General features: G+C 44.8%; 1 long non-coding RNA gene across 2 annotated transcripts in view; it reads left to right on the top strand.

Moving 5' to 3' along the window:
* The window catches only part of LOC119259337 (uncharacterized), a 32,666-nt gene extending 23,875 nt beyond the window's left edge, over window positions 1-8,791 (top strand). Inside the window, exons 3-5 of one of the 2 annotated variants that reach the window (XR_005128436.2) lie at window positions 5,807-5,862; window positions 6,553-6,709; window positions 8,549-8,791. This is a non-coding gene — a long non-coding RNA (uncharacterized LOC119259337). The remainder of the gene's footprint in view (window positions 1-5,806; window positions 5,863-6,552; window positions 6,710-8,548) is intronic. The other variant, XR_005128435.2, reaches the window with a different exon arrangement.
* The last annotated feature ends 1,347 nt before the right edge of the window (window positions 8,792-10,138 follow it).

Genomic DNA, 10,138 nt, shown 5'->3' on the forward strand with positions numbered 1-10,138 from the left:
CTGTGGACTCTCTGAAAATACTCATGGTTGAGCTGTTCTGTCCTCAGCTGTCAAAAGAAAGTAAGTGGACTAGTCTCTACATAGTCCTGAAAGGATAAAATAAACAATCAGAAGGAAAACTCCTAGAAAAGGAAAACTGCTATGCCTTTTTCCCTAATATGGATTTCTGTGGATTAAAGTAGAATTAGATACTTGTGGTAAGAACAAATGTGTATACATTCTTCCTGGAGCATTTGTGCATGGTAATCTCATTTCTCAGTATCAGGGGAAAGAGGCTGGGGGAGGGGAGAGCCCAGATAATGATCACCTGGGTAGCCAAGAGCACAACAGTCTCTTAGATGGAGGCATGGATGGAGACGGTGTGGAAATAGCTGCTCAGTGTCAAATGAAAGGCCCATCATGGCACCTGGAGAGAAGCCAGGGAGCAGGAGGCAGGATGAAAGAATTCATTGAGCCCCGGGAAAATTATCAGATTGCAAAAACCTCCTGGTGTCCTTCCAATTCTACAATGTACCTTTGCTCCAGCCACTCATGATCCAAGCACAGGTTGCTGATGCAGAGCAGGAAGGAGTGCTCTCTTCTCTGCCAGTGACTTACCTCGTGCCAATCTACTTTGGCAACCAGCCACCAGGGCAGGATGGGTGTGCCTCCATCACAGCTTCTTGGATGAGCCTTGCTCTTTTCAGCCAACAGGCCTCTGCTCTTAGCTTCCAGGATAGACTCTAACAGACTAGAGTCTAAGAACAGCCCTACAATTCATGAAAGAGATTTGGTTTCGGCCTCCCTGGTGGCACAGCAGGCTGAGCGCAGCGCTGTGAAGCTGTCTGCAGCCTCTGCAGTGCTGGTTCAATCCCCACCGACCCCAGAGATGCCCACATGGCGCGGCAGACCTCTCCTGACTTGCCCACTGCTCCCCTCAGCAGTGTATTTTGGTCAGTCTGCATGTTCTGTTCCCCACTCTGTCTCTGGTGAATTCTCTCACCCACCCCCACACCTCTGGCCTGTACCCCGGTTTCTTGTATAAATAAAATAAATCTTTAAAAAAACTTAGAGAGAGATTTGGTTTGAGGGATTCTCCTCTGGTAACTCAAATCAGGTCAGATGTCCAGGGAGACAAACCCTCTGCAGATACCAGGGAATATGGATTCTTTTGATGTCTACATTCTGTGGGGGAGGAGAAGGCTATGGATCAGCAGACCCATCCATGTGGCGTTGCCACTAAAGCCACAGGGAGGAACAGCAACCTTCTGTGGAGTTTTCCTTGGCTCTCTGGGCCAGAGTCATTGCTATTGGTCAAGTCAGTGACCAGCTGAGCTAATTTCCTCAGGGCAGTGATTTATCCTAGAAAATCTAGACCAAAATCTAGATCAAGCCCTTACAGGGTTGAGCCTTAGAGACTACTGTTCTCATCACGTAGTTTCCTGGCTTATTCTTTGTAAGCAGACATTGGAAACTCTATCTCAAGAAGAGCTCACAGGCAGTTCCAAGATATGAAGAGTGGGTGGCCATGAAATTGGTGACAGGGCAGAGACACTTTGCACCTCATTGCTTCTGTTTCCTAGGCAAGCCGATCTGGGACCATTCTTAGGTGCCTGAATGGTAGAATCCTTAGTTCCCTCATTCAACTGAGGATACATCTAGGAGAAGCAGGAGTCGCAAGGGGAGAGGTTCAGAGAGAATGAGAGGGAGAATCCTAACCTCAGGCGGGATAATACTGCCAATGATGACCAGGTGTGCACGAGAGAACTACTAACATTACTCTGTGGAGGAAATGAGGGCAACACTTGTCTGGACCCCTTGAGAAATTTCTCTCAAAATTCATGTGAGCAAGAAACATCTAATCCAGGTAAATTCTCCACCAGACAAGTCTCCTGGTCTAAGAAACAAAACAAACACTCCCATTTAAGTCTGGAGGTAAAAATATCTGCCATTTCCTTGTGTACCTGTCACTTACAACAATATTATTTCAGAAGGATTGGTTGGAGTTCATGACGCATTTCAGTGACCACAATGTGGATGAGTTTCAAAAAATGATTGTTCGTGGCACTTGGGAGTCTGTCAATGTTCCAGTACTGTAAAAAAAAGATAAAGGTTAGGCCTGAGGTATGACTCCAAGAAGACAGAGCCTGATGGTAAGCGGTTACCAGGACTGGCATTTCATAGCCATGAGTGAGATCAGCAGTAATTAACAACACCTTGAGCTATGGCAGGGAGTTGCTTGGCAGCCCAGGAAAGCCCTAGCAAGGTGGGTGAGGGCCTGAGCCTTAGGCTGTAGATGTATGTGCTGAGGCAACCAAGAGGATGAGGGTCCGATTAGGTCTCTGAATATTAATTCTGCCTGATGATCAAAGACCTAGTTAAGCAGCATCAGTTAGGAATCTGGGGACTTACAAAGTAGGGCTCTGTCTCTACAAGTTTGTAGTATACAGATTCAGCTACTTGATTATTCATGGCTTGTTTTATATAATGCTATATATTTACTCTGAGTATGTACCACATGTCATTGTTTTCTTCCAGTGTAGATGAGGCTGAATATTTTAGGAAGCATGTTTTTCTACCATCAGAGGTAGTTCATTAAGTTGGGAGATAGATATGTAGAAGACTTTCCTTTTTTTTTAAGATTTATTTATTTATACAAGAACTGGGGTACAGCCCAGATGTACAGGAGGGTGAGAGGATTCACCAGAGACAGAGTGGGGAGCAGAACAGGCAGACTGACCAAAATGCACTGCTGAGGGGGACAGTGGGTGAGACAGGAGAGGTCTTCTGTGCCATGTGGGTATCTCCCTGGCCAGCCAGGATCAAACCCACACTGAAGAGGCTGTGGACAGTTTCACAGTGCTGCACTCAACCGCCTGCACCACCAAGGAGGCCCTAGAAGACTTTTCTACTCCTCAAATAAGATGATTTTAATTTTATGATACCTACCTTCTGGAAATGTGTCAAAAATAACTTCACTAATGCACAGCTCCGAGCACCAGGGCAGAAACTGAGTGGTTGTGCAGGTCTGTACCCAGGCTTCCTGTGTATAATATTGGATTAGAGAGTGTTTTCCCTTTCAGCAACTCTTCTGCATAACGCCAACCTGTTCCACTCACTCCTTCACTGTGCCCCGTCGATATTTATGGACTCCAATCCCTGGGAATTATTTCGTGCATGTTGCTCTGTGATGACACCCTTCTAGAAAGCCAGAAACTACCCAGCACTGGGACTTGCTGCTTCATTAGCCCAGATCCCCCCAGAACGGGAACCAGTTCTCTCCCATCCAGCCTCAGATCCCTGGGACAGAAACTTGCTCATCACCTCCTGGATCCTCCCCAGGTTGATTGGGAGGGGATGGCTAATAGCTGACCCAACTCAGGCTACCGCCCAACCACAGAGCTGCAGTAGGACCACAAAAGTCCTCCTCTTTGTAGTAAAAAAATTCAATCAACAGGGTTGTAAACGAACTCTACCTCATGAAAAATACGACAATTAAAAAACAAAACCCAAAAAATTCAATTGCAGAGCCGAATCACAGACCATGGAGTTCACTGAGAATTTTCAGGAGGCTCTTGTCTGTTTTCTTGTGTCCTCTCCCTGTCCTGACCCTTTTCTCTGTCTCATGCTTACTTTTTTTGTAACCTAGTTGGAAAGCTTTGAACAGGGAAGAAAATCTTCCATCTGCCTGTACATTTCTGCACAAGTTAAAATAAAGCAAAAACTAAAAGTAAAATATACTGCAAAGCCTTGGCATTGCCCTTGACTGAGTCTTTACAGTTAGTGGTGTCATTGCTTGAGAGCTAGAGGTGGTGGTTGAAGGCCTATTAGAGAGTTATGGGACTCCTTCTCTGAGCTTTATCATATCAGATAGTCCAATCTTATGTGGATCCATTTGGGGGCAAGTGGTTGGCCTGGAATTGTCCCCTCAGTGCTGCTTCATTTTTCTAAATGCATTGGCTGCATTTAGCCAAGTAGAGTTAGTGTTTTTAATAGCCTGAAAAATGATATCCAGATGTTCAATACAAAGGAGGGAGGCCTTCCTACTAATTCCAAGCCTGCCACAGTGATCCTTAGCCTGGTCCCTCCCACCTGGACAGCTGCCCTGAGCTCCCTGCGGGTCTACCTTGGGAGACCGCCCGGGAGCTCCAACTAGCCCTAAAGCCAAGGAAGGAAGGCAGACCATCTGGAATGCATCGTCCAGATCAACGCCACACTATCCAGGCACCCTGACAGCTTTTTGGGTCTGTTGGAGGCTTGGATGTAATCCATCAGCCTCTCCAGTCAGAGGCCACCAGATCTGTCTCCTTCCAGAATTTAAATTCCAGAGAGGCTAGTCATTTCCAAGTTTGGCTTTCCCAGGAAAAGAACCAAGGTGTGCTCTTGAGATTTACTTTCCAGCAGTTCTTGGATTAGGAACAAAAAAAGGACAGGGAAAGATTTCAGCAAGAACCTTTCCCCTTCTCTGTATTAGTCCCACTGCAATATCCTGGCCATCCACCCAGGCTTGATGATTGGCACTTATTTGGAGAGAAGGAAAATTTGCCTGATTCCAGGATGCTTTGGGGAGGTTTTACAAAACAGTAACCTGGTTTTCCATATTATCTCCTCACCATAGAGGTTCTGCTGGGAAGAAGTAGGGCAGGGAGTGAATAGCAGAGGTTTGGGCTGATTCTTAAAATAAATTATGAGAGAAAAAAACATTGAGGGCTTTTAAAAAATTCTCTAAAATCATAAAACCCTATAAAATATCAATGCATTTATTGCTAATTATTTTTCCTAGTGTCATAAATCCTTTTTTAGAATGTAAAAATTGCTAAATTGTTCTTTCACAGAGCCTATCATCTTGTCTCTATTTCTGATGTGTTCCTTCATAGAGAAGAAAAAAGATATTTTCACCTAAACCCCTGACCACAGATGCATAGATTCTAAGTTATTTAGGTCTCAATTTAAGAGAATCCAGTGTGTTTCACCACCAGTTAGTTCTCCCAAATGGTTACATTGTGATAACAATGAATCCCAGAATAACTCAGCACAGTCAGCTAAGCATTGTTTCAAAGCCTTCAGTATGTTTGGCCAACAGGGGGTTATGTTTCCTGTCCCTGCCTGAGTTGTCTACCTGGCAGTTGTTTCTGCATCAAGCCCTCTCTGCTTCTCCCAGCCCCTTTGAACCACTGCTTACCCCTCTGGTGTCACCCAGCTGGAGCTCACAGCTGACAGCCTTGAATGGCTAAGCTGCTAGTCACGTGAGTCTTGGCACAGGTGAGTGCAGCAGTCACACTCCTAGGCCTCGTCTTGCTCTCTCATTCTCCATGTCACCACAACAAAAACTACACAGTTATATCAAGATTTGGAGCAAGGAAGGGTCATATTGTTCCACAGCAGAGAAATGAAAATTGAACAGCCATAGCTGGCGCTACACAGGGAATCTTGTAGTGCCCGCGCTGTCCCATACTTCAACCTTGGGTCCTCCAGGGTCCCCACATGCATTTTCTCCCTCACCTTTCGTATCTGCCAATTCATTAGGGAGAACAATTTAGCCAACCCTTCGCTTCTTTTCTGATCATGCCTTCAGTGCATCACTGCCAAGTGAATAGAAGCCCTAAGGTAACTTGCAATGGGTCAGCTCTTCCCTTCTTGCTGGCAGAAAGCACCAAAGCCCGTGAAGAGCAATCTCTATGCTGGATCTTACTGGGAATGAAGGCACATGGCCAGGATGGGGCGGGACTGGAGAACCAACATGATGTGAAGCTGGCCCTAAAAGTGCCAGTGGTGGGTCGACAAGCTTTCCAACACCATGACAATCTCAGCTTTGATTTCATAACAGGTCAAGCCAGGTCCAGTCTGGCCAGCGGAGTGCAGCCCCAGGGAATCTGAGACATAGTAAGTATTGGAAGACCTCTGTGTGGGCAGATACCACGTAGGAGCTTTGCCCTGCCCTGTAGGACCTGGCTCTCAGGTTTGGGTATAGGTCAACTATCCAGCCCAGGAACGGGACCAACAGGAGCATAGTCCCTCACCAGTGGGTGGTCACCAGTGTGGAGCTGTAGGCACAAAAGAGGACCAGGTGATAGGCAGAATAAGGAAGTTAAATGTCAGACACCAAGGTCAAAACTCTGGTGAACATGGAGGATGAAGAAGAGCTATAACTCGGGGCTAATATGTACTGGTCACCAGAGGCCCTAGATCTCTGGTTCACTTGTTAGCAAGAATAAGAGGGGAGAAAAGTAGTCAGTAGGAGAAGGCACAAGACCTGACTCTAAGTCCCACTGGCTGATGGGGTGAGTGGGCTGAGCTGGGCTATTTTTGTACTGAGTCAGCAGGGCCAGTGTTGTTGGACTAGGGAAGGGGAAACAACCTGGAGACTCATAATCTTCAGCCTAAAGGATAACATGTTTATTATTAGACTGGCACCTCCCTGGCACGCTGGCCACGCCCCAGTCTGAAGTAGTGGGGAAAGCACCAGATTAGGATTTAGGAGTCTCTGTTCTAGTCTGAATTTAGCCAATAGCCGGCCCTGGGGCCTTGGACACTTATTTCCTTTAACTGTTGGACTTTGGTTTCTTCAACTAGAACATCAGGAGGTTGGGCTAAGTCTGTGATTCTCAAAAAGTGGTCTTCAGACTGGCTGCATCATCTGGTAGCTCAAGGGAGGTGTGAATTCTTAGGCCCCACCCTGAATGGAATGAATCGAAAACTGGGGGTGCGACCCTGCAATCTGTGCCTCCTGGTGAGTATAACATACAATGGAATTTGAGAAGCACAAGACTAAATAATCTCTAAGTATATGCATGTTAATACCTTTGGATCTGTTGGATGAAATCAATCTGTCTCTCTGTCTTTGTCTCACACACACACACACACACACACACACACACACACAGTCACATGTAAATTGGTCAGTGAAACTTCTAGTATTCTGATCTTAGAGTTCATTGTCCCTGAGCAGGCCTGCACTACAGGTCCCGGAAACCCAGGCCACATCCTTTCTTTTCAGCCTTTCACTAAAATCAGAGTCTGCCTCTAAAACGGATACATTTGTGTTCTAGTCAGAAGGTGGCAAATTGTACAATAAATTTTCTCTTGTCTACCTCCTGCCCAATTAGCCAGAGATAAGATAGAAAGATTTATTCTCCTCCACAAGCAAGGTCACAACCTGAAATCATAACAGAAGCCAGTTTCCACCCTGGCTCTCCAGAGGCTGCTGCAGCTGACTGGCTAAGAGGCAGGTGGATCTGCCTGGTAGCAGGGATTTAATAGGCAAAGAGGTGCAGGCAGACGAACCAAAAGGGAAGAATAGCTGTGCTAAGCCTGTTGCCTTCTAGTTAAAAAAAAATTTATAGGTCTATTTATAACCTATCTTGCTTCACAAAGGATTTGCGGCACTGCTTTCTTGTTGGAAAATCCTTGATGCCAATACCTGGCATCTGACACTGTGGGATCCCAGCCCAGAGCAAGGGGCCAAGTTGTGTTCACACTGCCTTGGTGGAGGGTAGAATAGCTACTCTGGGCAGTCTGTTCTAGAACATTCCTTTTCTTGGTTGGTCATTCTTTTCCTTCTACCTACCGTCACAGAGAAAATGTGGTCGCCATGATCCTTTTTCTTTTTCATTTTTAAATTCTGTAATCTGACTTTACATTTTCCCACTCAGTTCAATAAAAATGGCGGTAAGTCAATGTCTACATACAAAGACGATTTATCAATTTCAGTCGGTCATCTTTTCTTTATGGGAACATGCCAACTGATCAATCGTTGTTAAATACACACTCTGACTTGATTCAGGTTCATGCAGCAAGGTGGGTGGGGCCTCCCTGGTGGCTCAGCGGTTGAGCGCTGGGTTGCAAAGCTGCCCGTGGCCTCTGCGGCACTGGTTTGATCCCTGGCTGCTCCCCGGCCACCAGAGGAGGGTCCCACATGGCGCACAGACCTCTCCTGCCGCCCTCTGCTCCCCTCAGCAGTGTACTTCGGTCCTTCTGCCTGCTCTGCTCCCCGCTCTGGCTCTGGTGAATTCTCTCACCCTCCCACGCTTCTGACTGTACCCAATGCTTGTATAAATAAATAAATAAACAAACAAACAAACAAATAAAGCAAATCTTTAAAAAACAAATTGTTATGGGAGAGAGTCAAGAGCAAAGACAGACAAAATACATAAAAAGGAAAGATATTTACCCTACCAGATCTTAAGACATCATTAAGTTAGAAATTAAAACTGTGTTATTGGTGCAGTATTCCAATATAGACCCATGGAATAGAGAAGAATCCAGAACAGACCTGCACACATGTAAGTATCTGACAAAGGTACTATAGAGTGGGAGAAGGCAAGGGAGACTGTAGTCTAGTCAATAAGTAGTGCTGGGAAACTGGCTTCCACTAATATGGAAAAAAAAACTGGATTCTATATGATATACAAAAATAAATTTCTGATAGAACAAAAAATTAAATGTAAGAGACACAATTAAAAAAACACTATAGAATAACTTTATAAATTCAGGGTCAAAAAAAGTATCTCAAATAAATCACCAAAGGTACAAACCATGAAGAAAATGATTAATACAGTTTTCTGTTCAGCAGCCTTCACCTTTAACGGAGTGAAAAGATAACAGCAACCTGGGGGAAAGTATTTGCAACATATATAACTGGCGTATGAAGAATATGAATGTATGAAGCATTCCAATAATCAAGAAGAAAGAAACATCCAATGGACAAATGGACAAAGACATAAACAGGCATAGGCATGTACAGGGTAAAAAAGGGCTAAGGGACAAGTGAAAGATCGCTCAAACTGTGCCTTGCAAAATGAAAATAAAATCCACAAAGAGATCTTTATTTCATATCAGTCAGATAGACAAAAGTTTTTAAATCTAACAAAAACAAATACTGGAAAGAATGCAGAGCAACTAGAACTCTCATACTTATCAGGGTTAGTATAAACTGGTACAAGTATAAGAGCAAACTTTCTGGAAGGGACAAGATAGGCACACCCTACAATTCAGGAATTCCACATGTAGGTACATGCTCAAGAGTCTACACACACACATACACACACACACACACACACACACACATCCTGTATCTACACCTTTGTATCTGTATCAATACTATATCAATACCCAGAGACATGTACAACAATGTTTCATGCCATAAGTTCAAAGTAACCATAAAACATCCAACAATTAATGAACATGTAAATGTTGATGTGTTCATTCAGTGCAATACTATACAGCACTGAAAATGAACAGTACCTGCATAATCAACATGGATGGATTTCACAAACAATATTGAGTGAAAAAAGCAAGACAAGGAAAAAATACACTGTGCCATTACATTTATGTAAAGTTCAAAACCCAGAAAAAAACTATAATTTTTAGGGACACAGATATGTATTAGCCAGTGCCCTGGCAAGGAGATGGCACACTCAAAAGGGATGGTTGGGGACAGTTTCTTAAAGGAACTCTTGGCAAAAGTGTGAATTGGGGGCCTCCCCAGTGGCGCAGCGGTTGAGCGCTGGGTTGCGAAGCTGCCCGCAGCCTCTGCAGCACTGGTTCGATCCCCGGCCACCAGGCGAGGGTCCCACATGGCACGCAGACCTCTCCTGCCGCCCGCTGCCCCCCTCAGCAGTGTATTTCGTCACTCTGCCTGTTCTACTCTCCGCTCTGGTGAATTCTCTCACCTTCCTGCACCTCTGACTGTACCCAGTGCTTGTATAAATAAATAAATCTTTTTTAAAAAATGATTTACTTAAAAAAAAAAAAATGTGAGTTGGATTAGGGCATGCATTCCCAGTGAGGGTACTATCACTCCAAGGGGGGGATAATTGGTTCTTACATGCACAAAATATATTATTCTTTTTATATATAAAGCACAGATATACGTACAGTACATAAACAGATACACAGTCTGCTGTGGTATTAAAAATTCATGTAAGAAAATTAGAAAAGAAAAAGTTGAAAAGGCTGCTTAGAGGGGGTGATTGTGAAAAAAAAAAGGAGAAAAACTAGATTCAGGAAACCAGCTAGGACATGTCAGGAAGCTTTACCACCCCAACACCAGGGGGCGCAAGGGAGGGTCGGGGAGGGAACAGCCATAGCTGGCTGTAGAGGCTTCCTGTCTTTGGCAGAGGAATGAAACTGGGGGCCCAGCAGGCACGGGCCTGGGGAG

Source organism: Talpa occidentalis, unplaced genomic scaffold (genome assembly GCF_014898055.3).
Source record: "Talpa occidentalis isolate TD23 unplaced genomic scaffold, MPIMG_talOcc4v2.1 talOcc4.5, whole genome shotgun sequence".
In the NCBI taxonomy this organism is placed as follows: Eukaryota; Metazoa; Chordata; class Mammalia; order Eulipotyphla; family Talpidae; genus Talpa; species Talpa occidentalis.